This window comes from Rattus norvegicus, chromosome 9 (genome assembly GCF_021556685.1).
Source record: "Rattus norvegicus strain SHRSP/BbbUtx chromosome 9, alternate assembly SHRSP_T2T, whole genome shotgun sequence".
Lineage (NCBI taxonomy): Eukaryota > Metazoa > Chordata > Mammalia > Rodentia > Muridae > Rattus > Rattus norvegicus.
Window position 1 is genome coordinate 26,347,334 of NC_141542.1, and position 26,985 is coordinate 26,374,318.

Consider the following 26,985-nt stretch of genomic DNA (forward strand, 5'->3'; position numbering starts at 1 on the left):
TCCCACCCAGATACATACGATTAAAAAAATTTTAAAAAGTAAGTCATTTGATTTCTATAGGCTTCCCATCCCAGACACACTGAACCTCTTTGCCTCTGTGCCAGGCTTCCATGTCATTAGGGGAAGTAATAAAAATAAATAATTCCTACATTAGCTTCACTAAAAGTGCATGGTACTCAGCCTCAGCTGGCCCTGGGCAGTGCTCCACAATGCCTTAAATCATTTCTGGTAGACTTTTGATCTCCACAGTGGCTCGTTCCAATCTTCCCATGACCCCCCTTGTCTGCCACTGAACCTCCCCTGTGGACCAGCGAGGTACCCTCTGACCAGACTGAGAAACCGAGTTGCTGCCATGGACTTGTGCACTGTGTAAATCCTGGCAATGGCCCTGCCTTACCACCCAGACTCTCTCCACACTTTCATCCATAATTTGATAATGCACTCCCTTCTTCTCGAGGCTTTCCTCTTGTCCTTGCTTGCGTCCCTTAACATCTTCATCTCTCTTCTGGACAGACTCTTCTCTCTACATTCAGTACTTTTCAAGCTCTTCCTATTCTCACACACACACACATGGGAACACCACTGTACCCCATGCTCTCAAAGTCATTTGCAGTATCCCCTGTCCCCGCTGCATTCTAGAATCTGAGAATGAATCCGATCCACCCTGCTCTCCAACTCTCGGTACTTCATAAGAATCGCAATGGCTCTGGGAAGATGTCTCAGTCAGTAGGTGTTTACCATGAAATCAAGAAGCCTACATTCAGAACTCCAGCACCCATGTGAATGGTCAGCTATGGGGGTGCCTGCCTGTAAATCCCAGCACAGGGGAAGTGAAAAAGAAGGATCCCTGGGGCTCCCTAGCCGGTTAGTTTATCTGAACTGGCAAGTTCCAGGTTCAGTGAGAGACTCCATCAAAATGTAAGGTGGGACGTGACAGAGGAAGACGGCAAACACAGACTTCTGGCCTCTACATGCGCACTCAGGCATGTGTACACACACACACACACACACACACACACACACACACACGTGCATGCACATGAACACACATACAGACACACACACAGACATACACACACACACATACAGACACACACACAGACACACACACACAGATGTGTGTAAAGAATGATGAGATAATTCTTGGTGCTTTTTGTCCCACTGCCAACTTTAGATGCTCAGTGCAGAGATATAGGTTAGTCAATGGACTCACGTCATGGACTCCAGCCTCTTGTCCTGATCCTAACCAAGGAGAGCAGAAGGCAGACGGCTGATGGTCAGTTCCTGCACCGCCAGGCCGCAGAGCAGCTCCTCCATATCTTCCTAACATGATGAGAGCGTCTGCCTGCTCTCAACTTCTTTGGCATGGCACACACTTCCCTCCCACGGTTGGCCCCACACGGCACATGATGATTTCTGTCTCAGAGCCCACTTAGGGTTTGTTTCCATATCTTCCTGTGAGCATTTGACATGGACAGCTGACACTGGAAAGTATGGGGTATTTTGTAGCGTAATTCTATTTTCTGATTTTGTTTTCTTGAGACAAATCTTCTACCATAACCCAGGATGTCTTCATATGCACTAGGTAGCTCAACCTGGCCTCAAACTCAAGTCGATCCTCCTGCCTCAGCCTTCTGAGAGTGCAGGCATGAGCCATTTCACTTGCCATTAAGTGGTGACCTTTCAGGCTGCTCTTCAGATGTAGGCAGCTCCCACTCTCACATCTTATCTTAGTTTATAATTTTTGTTGCCGTGACAAAATACTGTGACAAAAGCAACTTAAGAGAGAAGGGGCTTTGGTTCACAGTTCGAGGTGCGGCTCATCATGGAGGGACGGTCAGAGTCAGGGTGCTGGGAGCATGAAGCCACACTGTAGCCATCTTGTGGAAATGGAAAGACGGGTCTGCTGCCGCTCAGTTCCACACCTCCATTTAGATCCCCAAGGAGTCCTGCGCAAGAAATGGCCCTACCTACAACTAAGACGGGTCTTTTCACTCAGTTAATAAAGTCAAGGTGACTCCCCCTCAGGCATGCTCAGAGGCCCCTCTCCCTGGGGCTTTACTCTGTCAGTTTGACAATGCTAACCATCACCCTATTTATCAATCGACTTTTGTTGTTGTTGAACACGCCTACAAACTTCCAGATACACAGAGAATTGTACTGATGACACACGGTTACTCTGCCATTGCTATGGTAAGATACCCTGACAGAATACAAACTGGGGAGGAAATGTTTGTTTTGACTCATGGTTTTGGGAGGGTACAGTACATCAAACATCATGGCAGGAAAGGCACGGAAAGGAGAATCCGAGGCCTGCTGCTGGCTGGGAGCCAGGAAGCTGACAGATCACACTGCACATATATACAGAAAGCAGAGAGAGAGAGAGAGAGAGAGAGAGAGAGAGAGAGAGACAGAGACACAGAGACACAGAGACAGAGACACACACACACACACACAGAGAGAGAGAGAGAGAGAGAGAGAGAGAGAGTTTAGCAGGTGAAGACCACTTATAGACCCTCAAAACACACTGACACACTTCCTTCAGCAAGGTTCTACCTCCCCAGGGTTCCATAATCTTCCCAATAGTACCACCCTCAGGAAAAACAAGTATTTAAACACACAAGCATGCAGGGGACCTTTGATCTACATGATGCAAAGACTGATTTTTTTCTATAATGTAATCCTGAAATAAATCCTCATGAACAGAATCCCAAACAGTGCAGGAGTGAGTGAATTTAAGAGTCAACAGCTCCCCCCCCCCCCACCTCCGGATCCCATTCAGACTCCTCATTGGAAGAAGATAATTAAGTTGGGTGTCAGGCACTCTGCCATAACAGGCTCCTCTCCTGACATGTGGGGGTCAGAGGTGAAGGCTTAGTGACATAGAGGACATCCTAACGCTGAGCTTCCGTCAAGCCTGATGTCAGCACTGTGAACATCTCCCTCCCCTAAAAGCCCTTTTACAGGGGCCTCAAATGCAAAGCCACATTGCTTCTTGGTGCACTCAGTGATTTGAAATGGCAAGTATGCAGAGTTTAAATTAATGTCCAGGATGACATTGCCTCCCATATGATGGTCCTTTCGTAGGACTATGTATTTATCATCATAGATTTCCAGTATGGAGTTGAAAAAGCTATTCTGAGTAGATTTTAGTTTACTCTTTAGGGGTGGGGTCTCAAGCTGGCCTTGAGCTGACTATGCAGCTGAGGACTGCCTTGAGCTTATGGTCCTGTGGCCTCTGCACTCCCGTGCCGGGATTCTAGGTATGAACCACTGCGTCCCGGGTTACCAAAATAAGTTTTAAGTAAGACAAATTCCGAGTGAGGAAGACCAGCATTACGAGCACTTTTAAAATGCAGCCGATGAAGGCTCTTGAAAGGTCTGCAACTCAACCATGCTGATTTTCATGGTTTGCACAGTGCTAGTTATTTTTAAAGGTGTGTCCCACCTTGCTGTGTTCAAGCAATATCCCTTCAGCAGACCTAGAGACACAGCATTTAGGACAAAGGGAAAAGAGATCAAAATAGCTGGCATGGAGACCTGGAAGCTGCTGGGATCTTGCAATGGTGGAGACACAGCTGCCTCTGGGCTCTCGAGGGCTGCAGAAGATACTCCAGGGCTTCTCGCTACCAAGCTCCAGTCTCTCGTGCAGTAGACCAAGGCCAATATGTCTGACCTAAAATGGGTGGTTGATATTCTAGCTGTGTATACAAAAGAACAAATTGATACCGCTATCAGCCTAGCTGAAGGGGAAAACCCTGAGTATAGTGCCCAGTGGAAAGCAGGGCTTCAGGTCTAGGAGACTGAGCCTCAGGAGAGACTTCTCTAGATAGTGGCTGGCGATGTGAAGGTGTGGAGGGAAGAAGTGGACCAGTCCACGGTGTGAGTAGCAGGTTATCTGGCTCATGCCTTCTGCAGACACTTGGCTGGAGATGACCTCGGGTCATCCAGGTCCTGCTGAGGTACTAGCCTGCAGGTGTCCATCTAGATCTCTGTGGATGAGGATATGAAGCCAGTTTACCTGACGAGTGCAAGCAGGCTCAGTGAGATGGACGGTGAGCAAAGGTAGCTGCCTTTACCTGCTGTTTCTGTCCCTCGGCCTTTACCCGCACCTGCTCTGGTCCTGCTCCAGCAGGCCTCATGCCCTAGTCTCCAGATGGACACCCCACTCCTGGTCACTGAAGCTTTCTGTTGTGGTGGACAGCAGCAGTGATGATACCAACTCACCATGCTCGAGCCCTTGTATCTCACTCAAGCTCCTCCATTTAGATGGAACCCACAGGTTTCTGAAATTCCCCCAAGAGATATCCCACAACTGACTCAACAGGACAAAACATGAGTGCAGTCGTAGCTGCTGGTGGAGGTCCTGGACTTCCTCCTCTGTGTTTCTGCTTATTCCTGGAGACCACGATTACACTTACAAGTCTGGTCCAGAGTGAAGGTGTAGTGGATCTCTTTGATATGCTCTCACCATGTGTTTGGGACACCTACACTCTGACCTGGGGTGTGTGGGGAACCTCCATCCCTTCATACCTACACAGCCTGAGGGCCACAACCTTCCATAGTTTCCCTTACAGCACAACTCTGGCACAACTTCAGTTCCAGCCCCAGCTCCTGTTCTGTGGTCAGAATCAGAAGGGAGGGCCTCATCGTGCCTACAGCAGAGCCCCCGTGTCTGCCCTTCCTTTCCTGGCAACTTTTCTGTCCCCTTGCTCATCCTTGAGTCCAAGCATGTCTGACAACTGGTGACAAAGAAGAGTGAGCTGATGTCATCCCCCTAGGACAATTTGGTCCTGCTGTGGGCTGCTGCCTGCCAGGCTCCATGCCCAGCTCAGGGAGAAAGGCAGACACAGTTGGGTGCTGGCTGGCATTACGTCAGACTTCTCAGAGCTCTCCCCTCCCTGTAATGCTTCACATCCTCCTGGGCACTCATGTGGACCCCATCTCCTGGCCCAGAGCCCTGATCCTTCTAGAGGCACTGATGGGTGCCACAGAAAGAAATGGACAGGGATCCTTTTCTGGGGACCGGGGTGGGTTGGCTTCCTCATCTTTATTTATTTATTCAGCCCCACTGCTATTTGCAGATATTTATAAAGATTTGAAGCAATGGACAGATTTCTGTGTGAAGATTATTTTTATGCTTTTGCACCAAAGGGAAATAATCATAAGTCATAAATTTTTTACAGTGCCTAAGTGACTAGAATGCCTGTGGCCAAAATAAGAGATAAAAATAATATAAATTAATTAGCCATCTGTATCGATAACTTCTTTGTTAAACTCTACATGCCACGTCCAAACTCCTTCCTTGCTATAGGCAAACATTTTGTTAGCACTGGTTCTTATTTATGTAATCCATGACAGCTGAGGGATTAACTCAGAGGAGAGAGCATGGCGGCACTGTGGGTTAGGGAGCAAAGAAGCTAGACAGGAAAGGACTGTAGGCAGGAGAATGTAAAAGACAAGTCACAGGGGCAGGGGCAGTGACAACAGAAGCAAGGTGGGGTAGGCAGAGGCTGAAACAGAGGACAGAAATCTGAGTGAACAGTCAATTTACAGCCACTGAGATAAAGGAAAGGACTGAGGTGTGGACCAGCCACACTAGGCCAGAGCTCTGGGGCTAGTGCAGAGACTGAGGCTGGGGAGAGAGGGTTGGAGGCCTAAGACAAGGCCATGGGAAAGGAGCAGAGGTGGCAGATAGAAGACTGCAGGAGAGTGAAAGCCTGAGGTGGGTGGAGTCTGAGCTCACATACAGGAAGAAGGTTGCTGAGAAAGTCAAAAGAGTAAAAGGCCAATTGAACAGGTCTGGCTCTCCCAAGCCACGAGTCTCCACAACTAAAGTCCCTTCATGGTTCGTATGGTGCCCAGCTACTCCTTAATAGAAGATAGTGCTAGTTAGACCTAATCTTTGCTCCAGATCTCAAACTTTTTCCATAGTCCTGTCTTGTACAAAATTCAATTTTTAATACTAAAGTTTCAAATATGCCATTCTCAGTTCATTTCTTTAGTGAAAACTTTAAATCACAGTCTTGTTTTATGTTTTTTAGAGTGCACTCTAAAATGTAGCTATATTTAGACAGAAAGGCTTGTAAAATTTTTGAGAGACAGATTAAAAGGATTCGTGGGGTGTAAAAATATGGAGTGAGCTGGTAGCCATTTGCATGGGAACGTCCGCCATAGTCTCATGTGTTTGAATACTCAGTCCCCAGTTATTGGAATGGTTTAGGAAGGATGAGGAGGTGTGGCCTTCTTGTTGGAGGTGTGTCACTGTGATGTTCTTTAAGGTAACAAAAGCCCACACCAATCGCAGTTAGCTCTCTCATTCCCTGCCTTGTGGCTGCTTTCAGTTGCTGCAGGAGCACTGTGCCTGCCTGCTTGCTGGCATGGTCCCTGCCACGATGGTCATGGACTCACCTCCGGAACTGTAATCCCCAATAAACTCTTCTATAAGTTGCTATGGTGTCCTATCACAGCGATAGGAAGGTCACTAAGACAATCCTCCTGGTTACTTTTCCACTAGACACCAAATTATTTTGTCTGTCATGTGCAAAACAGTGCATAGCTGTTCAGAAACACGTTCACACGGTACTGAATCTGAAGTGAAGCTATGTAAGTCAAACCACCCACTATCACAAAGCTCTTGGTATTGGATTAAATCCAGATTTACGAAAGACAATATGATAGATGCAATGTGATAACCCAGAGACTATAACAACACAGTAATTAGAGGTTAAGCAAGCCTGCAAAACTCTGTAACTATGGTTTAGTTGTTCACTTCATGGCTCTGCTTTTGTTCCTGACGGCTCATCCTGCCTTTGTTTAATCACCTTTTGTGCAGACTATCTAAAATTAGGTGCCAGGTGGAGATGAGATTTGCTACTTCACAACTGTTGTTACAGCCACGGGCCTCCTTAAGCTCCAGGACATCTGATGTCCTCTCTTGATCTCCACCAGCAGGACACTCGAGTATACAAAAGCTAGATTTCTGAACACCCAAACTATCCCTGTAAAATGGATATTAGGAAATGTAAGAAAGAAATTCTTGAGGGTCATGGAAGGTCCCCTTTTTTTCCTGTATAGAATTTCTTAGAGGGGCTGGGTTCCAGTGTCAGCCTGCACCCGTGTGAAGACAGTGAGGGCGGTCATGTGAGGAGAGACACGAAGCTCTGCTGCTCCCTAGCTTGCCAGCCTGACTGGCGAGCTCCACCCCACTGAGAAACTCTGCACTCTGTTTATAGATAGAAATAAACAAGGTGCCATCCATCACCTTAACTATCTAACTAAATCTTCTCATAATGGAAACTCCCATATGGAAACGTACATGATCTCATTTGCTGTGCCTACAGTCCAAATGGTTTTAGCAACGAGAGTGGTAGCTTTGCACTCCTGATTACAGCCTGATCAGCATCTGTTATTTGAAAGGTGGACTCTCGCCTTACCCTCCAATGTTTCACTGAACTTATCATGTATATTATAAAGCTTATAATACCCAAAGCTAGACTGCTGATTTTATATGTCTACTCTATAATATTACTAAATTTTGTAATGTACTTGAAATAAAATAACTAAATATTTTAAACAATGGGTCCTGAGGTTCCTTAGGGTGGCCCTCTAGGTAATCTTCAGACTTCTACATGCATGTACAAACTTGTGTACATACAAGTGCACACACTCAGACACTTACATCTATAGATAGGAAAGACTCTCTGGGCTGGCCCAGTTGATAAGGGCACTGGCTGTTCCTCGATAGGATACTCAATTGCTTTCAAGGTATACAACACCCTTTTCTGGCCTTGGTGGACATGCGGTGTAGACATACATGCACATAAAACTCTCAAACACATAAAATAATAAAATAAATTAAAAAAAGAGGATTTTTTAGGACATGAAAGATGAATCCTTAAAAGCACCTACTGCTCTTGCAGAGGACCAGCATTTGGTTCCAACACCCACAGGAGACAGGCTCCAGTATCATGGAGACAGTGACAATTTATGACCCCCATAGGCACCTGTACGCCCACACAGACACACCCACACACATGCACAAACATACACACACCCATGCACGTTCCTACACAGATACACACAGACACACACAGACACACACACACAGACACACAGACACACAGACACACACACACACACACACACACACACACCCCACCAGGCGTGCCTTCACATGTATGAACACGGTGCTGCTCAGTTTTCGTCAATTTAAGGCATAGGAGTGTCACTTGGGAAGAGAAAACCTTGGTTGAGGAATCGCCTTCACCAGACTGGCCATAGGCAAGTCCGTAGGAATGTTTTCGTGACTGTTGATCAAGAGGGCCCAGCTCACTGTAGGTGTTGCTACCCCTAGGCTGGGGCTGCGGGCTGGATCTATAAGAAAGCAGACTTAGAAATCCATGCGGGCAAGCAAGTGAGCAGCACTCTCCATAGTCTCTGCTTTAGTTCCTGTCTCTACTTCCTCAATAAGAAACCCTAACCTGCAAACCAAGTCAATCTTTTCCTCCCCAAGTTGTTTTTGGTCAGTGTTTTATCACAAGACAGAAAGCAAATTAAATTAGAAAGGCATTAAATAGACACAGAACAAGATGAACACTAAAACGGCCTTAGATCTCATGAAGCTCAAGGACCACAGAGAGCAGGTACTGACGAGGTGAGGATGCCGGAAGCGTGTGCACAAGCGTGCGCGTGCGCATGCGCTCCTGCACTCACAGCCCGCTGCCCAACTCAGAAGGCAGGCCTCGGGCTTCCGATGAAAGAGCTGTCTAGACATAAAGACCCCACTGTGCCAACTGTAATCCGTAAATGAGATCGCCCTTCACGCCTCAGCCTTTCCCTTTACTGCCTTCCGTGCTCATTCCTTCGGCCGATTAGAATCCCAAACAGTTGAATTTGGGAGGATAAAGGAATCACCCAAGTGGAGAGACAGTCTCTTCACGGAGACAGGCCTATTTAATCATATTAGATAGCGATTTCTTTAGCACTCAGATGCTTCCACAGCTCCCCAACGATAATTAATACAAGCTGTGGACCACATTTTTCGTCTAGGTTTTAATATCTTCAAAATGCGGTGTCAGGACCCAAATCACTTCGAGCTGGAGTGTGGAGACTTCATCTGTAGTGAATTATGTCTCCTGAACGATTTCAGGGGTCTGATTTCTTATAAAGTGAGAGAGACGCGCATTAGCCACTAATGACCTCTGGGAGACACAAACCACAGAGTTCAGGTTATTGCATATAGCTGGCCATTTTATCAGAAGCCAGGAAGAAGCGTACAAGAAACATGAATTCCGGACCATGTCAGCAGATAATCCATTACTCCTCCTCCTTGAATGAATGCCTGATTACTTGGACTTTACTTTTCATTCAAGTTGGTGTGAATTAGCTGTTAGATAAAATACTGACAGTAGTTGAGCAAGATACTTCTCAATTCTCAATCACAGAGCCATCTCAGACAGGAACTGACCTCAGAAAATGAATTAAGTTGGTCGCTGCATTGACACGGAGTCTAAGGCAGGGGATAACAAAACCATGCTACATGCCTCACTGTGTGCTTCTGGTGCTCTCTTCATGATCTCGGCGCTGGGTTTCTAAGACTCACAGCCAAGTCTGTTCCCTCTACTACCCTGGAGCTTGATCTTTGAAACCTGTGAGGTGGTTTTCAAGGTTTGCACCAGTTTCTTTCCTCACTGCTCTGACAAGTACTTGCAAAATAGTGGAGGTGGGATCACTGTGGCTCAGGGTTTGAAGGGCCATCATGATGCAGAAGTCATGTTTGCAAGATCGTGAAGCAACCAGTCACACTGCATCCACAGCCAAGGTGTAGAGACAGAACAATGCTGGTTCCCAGCAGGCTTTTCCCTTTTTGTGCAGTCGAGGACCTCAGTGCCTGGGATGGCATCACCTACTGTCAGGGTGGGCCTTTCCATCTCAGTAACCCCACTCCAGGTACTCATTCAAAGACACGCTCAGAGGTCTGTTTGCATGATGCCTGAAGAGAATTTTGTCAAGTTGACAACCTAGCTTAACCATCACAGTGGTTCCTTAAAAAAAAAAAATATCAGAGGCTAAAGAGATGGCTCCATGGTTAAGGGCACTGGCTGTTCTTCCAGAGGACCTGGTCCAATCCCCAATACCCACATGGCAGATCATAACTGACTGTGTGACTCCAGTTCCAGAGGCTCTGACACCCTCTTCTGGCCTCACTAGACCCAGGGCATACTGTGGTACATAGACTTGTATGTAGGCTAACTACCCATACACAAAAATTGTAATAATAATTGTAAAATAAAATTTATTAAAAACTACCAAAACCCCACACAACTACAAATCTTAATGGTTTTGAGGGAAAAAAATCTATGGAAGTGATGAAAATAAAAATATAGCAACTCTGGTTATATAAAATAAAGCTGACATAGTCTTGTAAAGACTGTACTGGATGTATTTACACTGAAAAATTATTTGTGGTTTATACAAAATTCAAACTTAACTGGGCATCTCATATTTTAATATGCTCACCCTCATCAGAAAGCCTGCAGGCCTCCCAGCTCTGAGCTGACCTGTAGGTCCCACTGAGGGCACTCAGGACTGGGTGTGGATGTCCCCACCCACCCACGCACACACTCAGGAGGGCTTGACAACTGTTGCTCATCAGTGACCTATTTCCCACTTGAAGGAAGGCCCGGTGCTACCGTTCTTTTGAAAGAATAAAATGTGCTGGAAGCTTCGCCTATGGCATTGGAATGTTTCCACATGAAGAATACACTATGTTTTTGATTGACTCTGAAGCTAATAATTCAGAGAGCTATAAAGCTGTTCAGAGCCCTGAGGGGCTGGGATTTGTGGAGATTGACTTTCTTGGGCAAGCAACCAAGTTGGTAGGAATCTATGCAAGGCCCATTATTTCTCTGAGGCTGTTTATGTATCTTTAAAATAAGGAAACCAGACGTGCACATTCGCTCACTTGATCCTTCTATCTACAAGGCTCTCTGGGCCAGTTCCAGTGTTCTAAATCTTTCTTGATTTACCCAATCTGTTAACAGTTGCCCATGCTTTTCCCCATTCAAAAGCAATTTCTGCCTTTCCAATTACTCCAGCGCTTGAATTTAGGGAGAATTGTATCTTACTTATGTGTTTATATAATTTAAAAAATCTTTCGTGTGTATGTGTGTGTATTTGTCATTGTGCGTGTGCATGCATGCCTGTGTGCATGTACGTGTACGTGTGTACAGATCAAGATTGATGTCTGGTAATTTCCTTAGTGGCTTTCCACTTTGTATTTTGAGACAGGGTCTCTCTTTGAATCTGGAGCTCGGTGATTTGGCTCTAGTGGCTTGCCAGGGAGTCCCGAGGATCCTTCTGTCTCCATTCCTGGAGTGCTGGGCTTACAGTTATGTTTTACATCAGCCCCTACCCCACAAACGCATGGGTTCCAGCCCAGGTCTTTGTGCTCCTGTGTCAAGGACTTAACCTACTGAGACCCTCTCACCCTGTAAAGTTAGGTACAACTTTGATTCTATATTATAGGTAATCTTCCTTTCAAGACTGACTCCTTCCGTGGCTAGAAGCCGACAGCAAGCCCTTTTTGTAACCAGTTCTGCTTGTCACTGTTTGATGGCCATGTGATGGCCTGAGGAGGCAGCCTTTTTAGCATCCTGTTTGCAAAGGCACAGGCTGAGCATTTTTTCACTTGGGTCAGACTCTGCCTTGTATGGATCTGAGGAGTAGCACACAGGGACAGAAAAAGCTAAAGCTATGACAGTACTATGGATCTGTCCTGTGGCAAGGTCGTGGTGGTCTACTGTAGCAAGTCTCTGTGCCGTGAAGGACTGAGCAGAGAATTTACCTTTACAGTTAAAGCAAGGGCGGCATTCAAACTAAGCAGCATGGCCACTGCGGGGGGTTGAGGGGGCCTCCACCTGAGTCAGCGGACAGACAGAAAATGCATCTTTGGGATTGGTTAGATGGCTCGGCGGCGGGGAGTATGCCTACTGCTCTGGCAGGGAGCCACGTTCGGTTCCTGGCACCGGTGTTGACTGGCTCGGTAACCACAGTTCCAGGGCTTCAGCCTCCTGTCTGGACTCTCAGGAGCCTCCATTGACAAACACCCACACTCACATACACACTGCATAATGGAGGAGAGAAAGAAAAGAGAAGCCCCATCTCACCCAGATTCATAAAAGCCCCCCTCCAGTACTTTATATGAGTATTACAAATCAAGATACCATTTCCCAAGAGTAGTTATGCACAGGACTGAAGTCATGCTGTGCTGCTTAAGGAGTGGGCACCGGGGATGCTAAGTATGACCTTGAACTGAAAGCCTAGGAACCAATTCCACACCATCTCCTCTGTCCTAATTCAGGAGAGGAGCAGGCTGTGCTGGAGGGTCACTAGCGGAGGAAAATATTTCTACTTCACACCTAGAGAACAACCTGAAGAGGCCAGAGGCTGGAAAGAGCAGCCTAGGAGGCTGCCTCAAAGCAACGTATGCCCTGCATTACAGCAGGTGGCCTGTGGTCACCCCAGGGCTTCTCACCAGCTGTCTGCACATGGGACATGTATGACAGAAGCCACACGAGAACATAAAGTGTCTCCCTGAGGCACCCAGAGGCCCCCGTGCCCCTCCTGCTTTACAGTAAGGAGGCCAGGGGTAACTGTAGAAGTCAGGCATTTGATCCAAAGGATGGACAATTAAAAAATAATAACATACCATCCATCTATATTTTTTCTTGGCAAATACCTCATAGGTTACTGGCCCTATGGTTACTTGAATGGGGAAGAGTTTCATTGTTAGTGTGAACCTGGAGTTTTATCAGCTGGAGCTACTCTGGGACAAAGTGTCTGATATTGAATTGAGCACTGACTAATATAATTCTAAGGAAGCAATGCTGGGCTAGAGGTAGCATGTGGACACTTCCTTTATAGCCCTGTTCTCTGTCTTGCTTCAGAAGCCGTCAGCATATGAAGAGTCAGCAGTTCCCAACTGTGCTGCTTCAGAAGTCAGACTTAGATACAGAAGGTGTTGTCTTTCCCTGCCTGGGAAACAACTGAGAGCTTTCCTGGCCTTCACTGGACATCTCAGAAAGAACTATCTTGTCAGTGACCTAGCAGAAGCCAGAAACGAGAGGAAAAGAATCTAGATAAGCCTCCATGTTTGATACCGATCGGCACAGGAATGTCACGGACATTCTAGCATTCTGTCACTCAAGTTCCTCAGAGGCTGATAGTGAGGAGGCAAGGTGGGTTATGATCCCAGAACCTGAAGATGGATGCTCCCTGGTATGCAGTGACTTCCTGTTTCTTTCCTTTACAAACATTTAAATTACGAGTGTAGGGTGGGTGGGTATGGTGTAGGCACACATGTCAGGGAGCATGCTTGGAGGTCAGTGACAACATAAAGGGGTTGTTTCTCTCCCTCTACTGCTTGGGCTCCGGGGAGAAGGCTCAGGTCGACAGGCTTGGTAGCAGGGACCTTTACCTGCTGAGCTATCTTAAAGGCCCGACTTTCTCCAAAAGGACAGAGTCAATTCTCTTAGACCAGAAGCTATCGAGAGAGAGGAGGAGGCATGTGGCTGTGAATGTTGGCAAGGAGTTTCTGACTAGCTGGAAAGGCAGGCGGTACTGCCCGCTGCCTGCTGCCCGCCGCCCAGCTCGTGCCAGACTAATCTACTAAGCACTTCGATGAGAAAAGCAGTTTACACGCATGACAGTCAGAGACACAGCTAGCGTAGAAGGGGAACGGATTTCTGCAGAGATGTGTAGACATGTGACAAGGGCAGTGGTGGCTACCTTGAATGAGGACAAGTTTTTGAGGAGGAGGCAAAAGAATGTTGGGTTAGTGACAAACACAGAGGGGACAATCTGAAGTGGAAGGAGAGGAGGAGTATGAGGAGCTGCGGGGGACGGAAGAGGACATACCCAGGCTCCAGTCATGAGGGCCTAGGTCAGCATCTGAGCTACAGTGAGATAACCAGAGCAGGGGGTTTACTTGGCCGGATAGGGCAGGGGGAGCATTGGTGTAGGCTTGTCTTGGGAGTTGTCTCTCTTTCCTAAGAAGGTATAGAGTTGGGAGGGAAAATGATTGTAGCTGTGACTGAGAGTGTATGAAAGCCAGGTGACAAGTGCTTTAGTGGCTTAGACTTGAGTCGGTGTGCAGGACAAGTTAGATGTACATGGTAGGAGCTAGGAGCTAGGAGCTAGGAGCTAGGAGCTAGGAGCTAGGAGCTAGGAGCTAGGAGCTAGGAGCTAGGAGATAGGAGCTAGGAGCTAGGAGCTAGGAGCTAGGAGCTAGGAGCTAGGAGCTAGGAGATAGGAGCACTGGACATATTTTGCTACATATACCTTGTGTTAGATATATACTAGGAATTCGATTTACATATAATCTTGATACACTAATCAATAAATTTTTACATATATATGTGTAATATATATATATTATGTGTGTGTATACGTTGTGAGTGCATGTGCGCGCCACACATGCTGCTTCTGGAGGTCAGAGGACAACTAGCAGCAGAGACAACTAGTTCTCTCCTTCCGCCCTGTAGGTCATGAGGGTCAAACTGAGCTCATTAATCCTGGCAGCAAGTATGGGTTACTGAGCCAACTTGCCCGCCCTTACATGTCACTGGGAGACAATTCCCCGTTACAATTTGCTTAGGTCGGATAGCCCACCCAAATACATTTGTTTATTAGTTGTAAAATTAAAAGGAATTTATCCCAATGGAGCCTGTGCTATCTCTCTGGGGGAGAATTCATGGGTACCAAGTCAACAGCCTCAAACAGAACACAGTTCAACACCTCCTCTCAAAAGCCTCAGGGAGTGGGGCTAAAACAAACTGTTCCCTCTGAACTCTGGTTAGCCTGTGGATTTGTAAGCAAATGAGATGAGTTAGAAGATATACTGAGAGGTTAGGCTCATAATGCACACAGAGTTCGCACCCCCCACCCAGCAAGACCCGAGTGAAGAAACGGCATCTTTCCTGTATAAGAACAAACCTCAACTCGACTCATCTCACCCTTTTATAAGACTTCATGACGTCCCTTAGCAATCTTATAACATGTCTGAGTATTTTTACAGCAGCCATTGCGCAGATGTTGAAATGTGAAATTCAGAAAATGAGAAGCAGAAGATTTTTGAGAACATGGCCAGTGTTTGAAAGGAACGAACAGAGAATTCAAAAATGAAAACCAACTGGGGGTGGCACCTGGAAAGTGTTGGTAAAATAAAGTGTCTGTGCCTCGGTTCTGTGGACGCAGGGAGCTCCAGCTGGGAGGGATCCCACAGGAAAGGAGTGAGGTGACAGAAGCTTTCATTCCACCTCTCTGTGTTGGACAGTACACTTATAAGCCCCTTGCAAAGTCGCCATCTTCCTTCCAGTAGGAAGCATCTCCTTTTCAAATCCCTGCTTGCTCCTCACTGGCTTACACGCAGGCACGGACACACGAATGCTTTCTTATCTATTTCTAAGTTCTTCACAAGCAGCACATGCTGTGGCTGGAGAGATGGCTCGTCCATTAGACTGTGCTTTTATAGAAGACCCAAGTCTGGTTCTCAGAATCCATTTCTGGTGACTCTTAACCTGCTTGTAATTCCAGCCTGAGGGAAGGGGATCTGGTGCCCTCTTCTGGCCTCCACAGGCAACTGCATTCACATGAACACACACACACACACACACACACACACACACACACACACACACACACATTAATCTTTTTTTAAAAATTAACTCATTAATCTACTTATACACATTATGGCATATACATGTATACATACTTGCAAAGATTTAAACAAATTTTCATTTCAGTTTAAATAATAATAATAATGTAAAGTTTATGCATCTGTTGCCATCACGACACACCACTACTTCAGTTTTGATTTTCCAAGTTTGTTTAGTCTTTCAGCTATAATATGCATGCATGAATGTGTGCGCGCATGCATGTGTGTGTGTGTGTATGTGTGTGTGTGTGTATGTGTGTGCGTGTGTTGTGTGTGTATGTGTGTATGTATGTGTGTGTGCGTGTGTGTGTGTGCACATGTGTGCAGATGTTCATACCCATGTGTGTAGGCCAGATCAGAGGAGAGGGGTGTACTGCTCAGTTGTCCTCTGCCTTCCTTGCTTTGAAGCAGAGGCGCTCAGTAAAACTGGAGCTGGGCTGGTGGCCAGCCATCCCCCTGTCTCCGTGCCCCATTTAGTGCTGGAGTTACAGGGACACATAGCCATGCGTGGGTTTTTGTGTGAATGCGAGGGATTTGCACTCAACTCCCGTGTTAGCACAGGAGCTGCTCATGTTGACTCTGAGCATGGTTTAATGTTAAAGTTGCAGAACCAGATGCAATTTCCATCTCAGGGCTAACTGTGTGTTTTGAAATTTTTTTTAATATGCCAAGAGGCAACATTTGGTTTTAATGGCACTATGAAAATCTAGAGTACACGTAATGGAGAAAGGGCACTTCTTCTGCTGCTCAGTAATTAAGCGAAGAATTTCATTGTGTTACTTGGAGGTGTGGAGTCAACAAGTCACATTAATTTGTTTAAAAATAATCTTTCATTTTCAGTAGAAACTTTAGGAAATATTACCCGGTAGAAGAAATAAGGGGGAGGAACACCCCACACACTCCCAGCACTATTTTCTTTCTATTTTTTTAAAACACAAATCCAGTATTTTACTTTGTGTATACATGCTTGGTCACGGCATATGTAAAGAGAATCATGGTAATATATATTAGCGGGGGTGTGTTGGTGGCAAGACCAGTAGGTAAGAGCCCTAGTCACTAGACCAGATGACTTGAATTCAATCTCCAGTACCCACAATATTGAAGGAGAGAATCAACTCCTACAAATACCCTCCCTGCTCTCAACAAGTGTCATGCATGTGTGCACATCCCCAAACATGTGAAATACAGTAACACAACAGAGGTGGGGATAACGAAGATGTGCTTGCCATTTGGGAAGAGGAAGGAGCCTCAGTTGAGAAAATGCCCCAACAGACTGGATTATGGTGCATTTTCTTGATTAATAATTTATGTGGGAGGGCCAAGCTCACTATGGGAGAAGACACCCCTAGGCTCATGGTCCAAGGTTGTACAAGAAAGCTGGCTGAGCAAGCCTAGAGGAGCAAGTCAGTTGGCAACACTCCTCTGTGGTTTCTGCTTCAGTTCCTGCTTCCAAGTTCCTGCCTTGCATTCCTGTCCTGACTTCCTTCAGTGACAGGCTGTGCTGTGGAATTGCTAAGCAAAATGAACCCAAGTTGCTTTTGGTAATGGTGATTTGTTACAGCAAAGTAACGTAACTAAGATAAAGAGGTTTGAAAAAATATCTGTAAACAAAGTTTTTTCCTCATGAAAAAACTATCCAAGAATTATAGAGAATTGATATCATCTAAGATTCATGGAATCCCCCTGGGCCCAGGACTCTGTTCAGTGTGTAACACAGCTCATCATGGCCCTCCTGTCAGTACTGTGATGTGGGGACCACTGCTGCCCTCACACAGCACCTAGCACAGTGACAACATAACCCCCACCTGTCTGGTTAGAAGACAGACACCAACAGAGGAGGAAGAGTAAGGCAGCTAGTCTCCCTAGGTAGGAAAGAGAGCCAAAAATAGAACTAAACTCTCTTAATGTCAGTCAGCCTTTTCAATTTATTGTCTCTGCCTGAACTTGGTGACTTTAGGCAAAGTTCAAAAGAGAGTTGCTGAACGTACAGGATGTTCTGGGATGGAATCCATCAGACTCAGCACATGCAATCTAAATGCCAGGACTCGCCTTTTGCTTGCAGAGGCCATGGCTGATAGGGGATTCTAGGGGGCATCTCTGAGCAAAGATCCAGAGGAGAGCAGCGACCGCCATGGGATTGGCCAGAGGGCTCTGAGGGCCTGAAAGGGCCAGCAATCCATTCTGAAAACACGCCCATGGAGACCACCTCAGATCCCAGACCCTACATTTATTTTCTTTTTTTGAGAGATTTATTTGATAAAGTGCACAAGAGAGTTAGAACTAGAGAAACAATTAGCTTTATATTTCTCACAACCCATGTTCATTTTTGGTGGTGGATTTAAATGCATAAAAATATATTCAACAAAATAATTATAAAATCCAGCATGAAGTTCCACAGGTTTTAGTTGCTTCTTGGGCAGTGAAGTTCATTGAGCTTCATAGTCTTTGGGCCTGGTTAGTTTTAGTGTTTGCTGTTGTTATTTACAACATATTTTATAATAAAATTTAAAATCGAAAAAAATATATCTCAGACTCCACCTTTGGTACATTTATTTGGACCAAAGTAGAAATTTGGGCATCAATAAAGTTTTATTAGTACAAATGCATCCTTCTGAAACAAATGCTGTGTGTTCTTATACTGTGCCCTTCAGTGAATTTTAGTCTTATTCAATATTGTAAAGAATCACTTTTAGGGGCTAGGGAGATAGGTAGTTAGGCTGGTAAAATGCATACCACACTAGTATGACGGACTGAGTTCAATCTCCAGGAGTCAGGTTAAAAAGGAAGGAGGGGGCTGGGGATTTAGCTCAGTGGTAGAGCGCTTGCCTAGCAAGGCCCTGGGTTCAGTCCCCAGCTCTGAAAAAAAAAAAAGAAAAAAAAAGGAGGGAGGGAGGGGGAGAGAGAGAGAAGGAGGGAAGGAAAGAAGGAAGAAAAGAAGGAGAAAGAAAGAGGAAGAGAGAGAAATGAAGGAAGAAGAGAGAAAGAAAGAAAAGAAAAGAAAGAAAGAAGTACAATGGGGCAGGTGTACCCATAACCCAGCAGCCAGAGGTGGAGGCAGGCTGACCCCTGGGGTCCAGCAGGCAGCCCAGCCTCGTGAGGAAGCTCCCATCAGAAAACAAGACAGACCTGAGAAAAAGACACCTGCGGTTGATCTGATGGCCGCACACACATGGCACATACATGGGCGCATGCACCTACACCCACACACTTAAATCCCGTTAAGGTAGTGATCCCCCAGAACAGCTGAAAGCAAAGGCCGGGGGTGCAGAGGGAACCCCCGCTTTTGTGTGCACATGGTTTGAGGCCTAGGGGTCAACTGTAGAGGTGGCCAGCATTCTTCCTCCATTCCTTTAAGCAGGCACAGCTCCCTCTCGCCCACTGGGTCAGCTCTGCTCGGCAATGTCTTCAGCAGGCGGTGATCTCGCTCCTGTTCCTACACCGTTCCCGTTTCCAGAACCTCATGGGAACGGAGTCCCGGTGTGTCCAGCTGCTGTTGGCTAGCACCATGCTTTTGACATTCACTGTTGCCGGTTTCAGTAGCCCCTTCTGCGTCGGCTGCTGGGCCGTCCATTATGTGTCTATACTAGAGTCTCTCAGCAACTTGGCAGCTGAAGGACAGTTCCAGCTCCGAAGGATAGCGCCTAACGTTGTTATTACTGAAAATTTTCATGCAGAGGCTTCCCTGTGGCCTATGTTTGCTTATCTTATGTAAGGTGACCTTACAAAGTGGTTATAATCAGACTTATAGTGTTATGTTGGCTTATTTAGTGTGTACATGGGTGCGACGTGCAAGAAAATGTCAGGCCTGGTGGTGCCGTGAAGGCGGTGCATGGAGGCCCGTGCTGTTTAATGCTGTGAGGAAATGGCTGCCTTCCGCAGCGGGTGTTGCATACTCTACCCCTGGTGTGTGACAGTTGCTCCTTGTACTGAGCAGCACTTGGTGTTGCTGGCTTTTCTGGAGGCTGTTCTAACAGCCACAGTAATTCCAGATCTCTAACAATGACAGAGGCTGGGTTTTCTGTCCTTCATGGCTGTTCAAGGGTTTTGTCCACATATTTATTGGTTCTTTTATTCCCGGCTGTGCTGATATTTTAAGTATTTTGGAAAGAGCCCTTTATAGCAAATGTGTTTGGATAATAAACTCTATCATTTAAAACATTTTCTTAGCATCTTTCAAAGAACAGATGTTTTAAATTTTGATGAAAGCTAGTTTATTGTTTCTTTCCCCTTTAATACTTTTAAAAAAATGTTCTAAGAAATCTTGGCCTAATGGATGGTCACCAAATCTTTTCTTATCTTTCCTTTTCAGGAGTTTTATATTTGAATTTGTACATTTATGCCTATGATCTAGTTAAAACACTTACATGTGAAGAACGGTATAAGATATTCCTTATAATCTTATAAAAAAAAGAACATTTTTGTTGTGTGTGTGTGTGTGTGTGTGTGTGTGTGTGTGCATGCTCACGTACTCACATTCACATGTGTGTGTTTATATGCCAGTTGTGGTCAGTTCTTTTCTTCTGCCTTGTGGATCCTGCAGATTGAACTCAGGTTATCAGACTTGGTGGCAGGAGCCTTCAGTCACTCAGGCATCTGCCCCCTGACCTAGATTCTTTTCAAAGCTGTTTCCAGGCATGTCAGTACTGTGGGGATGCTAGCAATGGTGTGGATTTTACATTCTGATTGTCAGCTTTCCCCTCACTGAGTTCTTAGAAGATTCAAATTACATTTATAGGTTAATTTAGGCAGAATGGACATCTGGGCATTGACCCTTCCTGTCTATGAAAATGGTATACCTCTCTGTCTCTTAGAAAGCTCCCCTGTAGTGTTTCATAATTTTAATGGCACAGATGTTAGGCACATGTGGTTAAATTTGTCATTTTAAGTTTTAACATTACTGTTAAGGGTAGCTGTATTTTAATTTCCTATAACCTTATGTTCTGTGACCTTGATAAACTCCTTTTAGTATTTCTAGCAACTTTTTGCAGGTTGTTTGATGTTTTCTACTTAGAAATAGTGTTATCTGTGTATAATGACAGTTTTATTACTTCCTTTCCAAATATTTGTGTGCTTTATTTATTTTCCGTGGCATAATATGCTGACTAGAGATTTCAGTGTAGTGTTGAATGTGAGTAGTGAGGAGAAACATCTTTAGTTTCTAGCTTTAAGGAGAAAGAATGCTATAGATGTATATAGATAGCTATATACATAAATACATAGATAAATGGTAGACAGCAACATACATAAATACACAGATGATAGAGGGATGAACTATAGGTAGATAACAGTTACACACACACACACACACACACACACACACACACAAGCAAAGGTGAGAGACATAGATACTGGGATAGATGACAGGCAGTAGATGACAGACACATAGGCACAAAGCTGAGAGAAGAAGATAAGCACATCTATTGATGACAGATAATGAATAGATAGCAGACAGACACATGGGCGCTGTGATGGTTTGTATATGCTCGGCGCAGAGAGTGGTACTATTAGGAGGTGTGGCCTTGTTGGAGTCGGTGTCACTGTGGGAGTGGGCTTTAAGACCCTGCTCCTAGCTGCCTGGAAGTCAGTACTCTGTTAGCAGCCTTCAGATGAAGATGTAGAACTCTCAGTTCCTCCTGCACCGTGCCTGCCTGGATGCTGCCATGTTCCCACCTTAATGATAATGGACTGAACCTCTGAACCTGTAAGCCAGCCCCAATTAAATGTTGTCCTTACAAGAGTGTTGCTTTAGTCATGGTGTCTGTTCACAGCAGTAAAACCTTAACTAAGGCACATAGATGGTAGATCGTTTTTACAAAATTTTGGAGGCTTCCTTCTATCCCCATTTTGCTAAGTTTCGACCATGAATAAGTGTCTTAACTAGTGTTCCATCATGGTGGATTTCACACATACTGACACGTTCATCCTAAAGTAGTCTTGCATGTCGGCCATGAGGTCCACAAGCCTGCCTTTCAAACTGCCTTGCTGGGTGCAACTTGGGTGTTAAGGGTTTTCCCTCATGGGGGACGCTGGGCTGCAGTTCCCTTCCCTTGTGTATATCTACACGAGTCAGAGCAGAACATGCCTAATGGAGTCTTACCGCACTACCGTGTTGGAAGCTTGTGTGGGGCCACCATTACTTACTTCTCAAGTGTTCTAGAGTGTTCTCAGGATGCCTGTTGTGCCTGCAGTTTCTTTATTGGAGAGGTTTTTACTACACATTCACCTTCTCCTATGGACTTGGGACTACAGGGGGATTCTATTCCTGCCTAGTGAACTTTGGAAATCTGCATCTTTCCCAGTTTTATCCAAGCAAATACATCACGAGACGTGGTAACTCATGGTTTCTGTTGTTGCGATGACACACCATGACCAAAAAGCAACTTGGGAAGAAAAGGGTTTATTTGTCTTACACTTCCACAGCACTGCTCATCACTGAAGGAAGTCAGAACAGGAACTCAAGTGGGGCAGGAACCTGAAGCCAGGAGCTGATGCAGAGGCCATGAAGGCATGCTGCTTACTGGCTTGCTCCTCATGGCTTGCTGAGCCTTCTTTCTTATAGAACCCAGGACCACTAGCCCTGGGACGTCACCACCCACAATGGGCTGGGAGGACCACCCTCCTCAATCAATCACTAATTAAGAAAATGACCTAAGACTGGATCTCATTTTCTCAACTGAACCTCTCTTTTCCCTGATGGATCTTAGCTTGTGTCAAGTTGGCCTAAAACTAGCCAGTACACTTGTTGATATCATTCTATTGTTGTCTTTAAAAATATTTACCTATTTTTATTTTATGTTTGTATGTGCCCGAGCATATGTGCATATATTGCATGTGGATAGGTACCCGCGGAGGCCACAAGAGAGTGCCAGATATCATGGAGCTTAGGTTGTCCTGCATGGGTGTTGGGGACTGAACCCAAGCCTTCTGGAAGAGCAGCACATGCTCCAAACGATCAAGCATCTCTCCTGTTTAATGAATCGTCTTTTTATATCACTCATTACTAACAGTAGTAATAGGTATAGAATAGCAATAAAGAGGGAGGTTATTTGCCAACATTAAAAATCCAATAAGTGGACTATTTAATTAAATATGACAGTTATGTATTAGGAGAAGGGAGAGGTCTATGTAGCTAAATAAAAGGACACACTCAGTTGCCAATTCACCTAGGGACGCTTGGATGTAGGAGAACGTGATCATCTTGGATATAGGAGAACATGATCTGTGGCTCCTAACTACTTCCTTCAAAGTGAACCTGAGAACTGGTGTGCTTTTCTCAATATTATATCGACCTGATGCTCATCATGGTCACAAAATTTAACTTTCCCATTTCAATCGACATCTAAATTTATAGAGCTCAGCCTGCCTCCCATCAATGTCTTCACTACTGTCTCTCCATCTCTCCAAATCTCATCAAAACAGCTTTCTGTTTCTACTGTCAGCTGAAATTGCTCTTTCCTCCAGAGGAGTGGTCCTAAAAGAATATAAGCACAGCGTGTGAATTCTCTTCAGGAACTCTACTGAAATGGCAACTCTTGTTCCTATTTTCTCTTTCTATTCCTTTTGTTATTTGAAGTCTCTACACAGTGGGTATTTGATGTATTTGTCTCTTTCCCGAGTTCAATCCCCAGCACCCAACTAAAAGTGCCAAGTAGAAAGAGGAATGGGACAAAAGTTATCTGAGCCTGGTGGTGCCTGTTGATAACCCCAGGTTGTGGAGAGCAGAGGACCAGAAGCTCAAGGTCCGTATTTGGCTAAGTGGTGAAGGACAGAACAGCAGGTTGGACAAGACTTCAGTATTCCAGCTAAGCTGTAGACGCCTTGTGTCTCCTGTAACAAGATCCCCACCTCTAACTGAAGAGTGTGGGCACTATCAGAGAACTGAGGTGAACTCTCATTTCTGAGTAAATATCAATAGGACTAAAAGAGAGAAACCAGGCAGATGGTGTCAAATACCCTAGCTCCAATAAAGGTAAGTTCAAAGTCACTATGACCACTGGTGGAAAGAGAAATGACTCACACAATTGTCCTCTGGCCACCATATGTACATGGTGTGTACCATTCCCAATAAATACACGTAAAACTACTTTTTAAGTCTTAAGTGAACATTGATTCTTTCCATGAGTAGCTTGTTTTCTGTTGTAGGTACACTATGTCCATGTGTATGCATGTCTACGTATGTGTGTGTCTGTGTGTAGCATTTCCCTAGTGTTCTCGTATTCCCCCAAATATCCTTCGTGTCTTGTACTACGAGCCCCTTGATGTACCCATTAAAATGACTAACTTCTAAATGTTCTCCATAAATTTAGGCAGAAATATTAACTGATCTGTGATCTGCATAAATCTTTTTTTTTTTTTTGGCTAGGGAAAGATCCAGACATTGGGAGGTACCCAAACATTTGGACAATCTCAAGACAGTCAGATCCAACTTGATTCCATTCCAGGAGTAAAACACTGCTCAAAATAACTCGGATTTGGGTCAGGATGTGACACTTCCAGCAGAGCCAAAGATCTGCAGCTCGGTCTCCTACCAAAGCCCTGTAGCTACATTGCAGTCAAGTCTTCACCCAGGAGCTCTGTCTAAACGGTGACCTGCCCGTCCAGCCTTAATCCAGCTGTCTCTTCTCAAAGCTAGCAAGGCCCAAAAAATTATGTAAACTAAAAATATCACAATAACTGGAGGCCAATATTTAAAACCCTCTTCAATCAAAGCATCCGAGTCAAGGCAACAAATATTTACATTAACTAAGGAAATGCTGGGCAATGGTTCAAAAATGTCCTGGAATAAATGTGAGCAGGGCTCCCCTACGTGCCAGTGACACCACAGAGATGACCAGAGTTCCCCTACGTGCCAGTGACACCACAGAGATGACCGGATCTCGGCGGTTTCTGCTGACATCTCTCAGGGACTTCTGAGAGAAAGTCATGCCAGTCACTCTGTGCCTGAGGAGCTGAAGGACAGAGAGGCAGATTGGACAAGAGCTAGGGTATTCCCGATAGGCTATGGGACTCTCCTCGTCTCCTGCACCGTGACCCCATCTCCAGTTAGAATGGGTGCTAGCAGGGAACCAAAGCATATTTCCATTTTGAGTAAATACCCAGGGGCCAGAAAGACAAAAGAGCCCAGCTGATGGTGCTAAATACCAAGGCTGTACTCTGGGCAAATTATAATTCATGTATCAATAAGGCAAATTATAATTCATGTATCAATGTTTAAGGCAAGGAAGGATTCTTAATTGGTTAAAATTTAAGCTGCAATATTCACTCTGGTCAACTATGGGAAACACAATGCCACAAGACAACAAGAACACAGTTCCCTCAGAAGCCTTCTTCCTGTCAGTATGGATAAGTCCCCGTACACTGAATGGTTTGACGCTTTGCTTAGAAGGTACCCTAGGGCTGCTAGATAGGGGCCACGGCCATGGTGCTCCCAGCCTCTGCTCAGAGACCACTGAGGAGAAGCTCTGCTGATGCACAGTGGCCCTTGCCCTGGGAAATGCACAAGTCTACACTCAGTAGTGCCTGACCTAGTTCTGTAAGACCCCTGACCCATGAGCAACCGTTGCTCTCGCCTTGGTCTCTCGCACACGGTGTTATTTTGGGGGATGCTGGAGACTTTAGGAAGTGGGGCACAGCTAGAAGAATGTGGGTCATAGGGGTAAGGTCCTTGGGGACTGTGCCTTGCTCTGGCCCCTGATCCCACCCCTTGCTTGCTGGCCACCAGCATGAGGTGAGCAGCTAAACTCTGAAGTGTTCTGCTATGGTGCTCTGTCTCACCCCAGGCCCAGAAACACAAACCTTTAGAGGTTGTGATCTAAAAATAAAACTTTCCTCCCCAGCGCTGGCTTTCAGGCATTATTGCAATATCCACTGAACCACACTGTCACACTGTCCCTGCAGCTTCAATCATTCAACTCTACCTAGGAGGCCACACTAATGGCTGAGCGTCTCGGCGGCAGCACACTCGTCCTTGCAACCCTCTTCCCCCTGTTGGATCCCTTCTGTTTCACGGCCTACTGGGTTTGGTTTTCCTGGCTGAATGAAATGCCGGTGACACTCTGCAAGAGAATACTGTCCCTCCATTGAGGAGAAGGAGCACCATAGTGTCATGGCCTCGCTGAGCCTCCTCAGGATGAACTGAGTCATTTCAAAGAGTAACGTTATCATTTTTGTTTTAGTTTTACACATTTGTGTGTTTGTCTCTCTGTTTATGTATGTGCACCTCATGTGTGCAGTGCTCTTAAAGGCCAGAAGAGGGCGTCAGACCCCCTGGAGCTGCAGTCACAGATGGTCGTGAGCTGACATGTGGGTGTGGGGAACCAAAGGCCTCTTAACTGCTGATCCAACTCTCCACCTTTGACATGAAACTTTTAATAACAGTAATAAATTAATAAATTATTATTAACTTAATGACTATTTGACCATGTTCTTAATTTTACACATGCTATGCACTAGGGTTGTAAATGGAGCCCATTGTGTTGTTAAACATTCTGCTCTAGACTTAGGGAGCATGGTCCCAGAGGAAGGTAAGCTTTGATTAGAGCAGGAACTTATGGAGGCTTTCCCTGCATTACCCAGACCACACAGGCAGGTAACAATAGTTTTATTTTTTAACATTGTGTGTGTGCCTGTGTACGTTTATGTGCATGTATCTGTGTGTGTACGTGTGTGCACGCATGTGCGTGTGCATGTGTGTGCATGTGTGTGTGCTGCATGTGTTCTGTCTGTGGTGTGAATATGAGTATGTGTCTCTGTGTGTGTGTGAGGTATGTGTGTGTGAGAGTGTGTGTATGTATGTGTGTGTCTTGGTGAGAAGGTAGAAGTCAAAGAACAATTTGCAAAAGTCATTCTCTCTTCTGCCCTGTTGAGTCCAGGATTAGTCAGGTCATAAGACTTGGCAGAGAGCATCGGTAGCTGCCGAGCCGTCACGCCAGCCTCAATACGCAGCAGTGTAAAGAGAAGCCTTTCTCTTTATTCACTGTTTCTCTCTTGGGATAGAGGGGTGATATGGCATGATGTCTTTACAAGTATCCTAGGAACTCTCTTTTTGTTTATTTGTTTGAAGATATCCTCTCCAAAAACATAGTAATGAAATAAAAACCAACCAGGATATGAGCCTGTTACTTAACGGTAGAGGAAAGAAAAGGGCAGATCTGGGTGGGTATGGAGTTTGGGAAGGTCTTGCAAGAGATAAGTGGAGAGGAAACTGTGGTCAGAATGTAGTATATAAAAATTGTTTTTAATAAAAAATGAATACATGGTCTCGCGCA

General features: G+C 45.4%; 1 protein-coding gene across 2 annotated transcripts in view; it reads right to left on the reverse strand.

Moving 5' to 3' along the window:
• Kif6 (kinesin family member 6) overlaps window positions 1–26,985 on the reverse strand; it is a 295,931-nt gene that overhangs the window by 151,327 nt on the left and 117,619 nt on the right.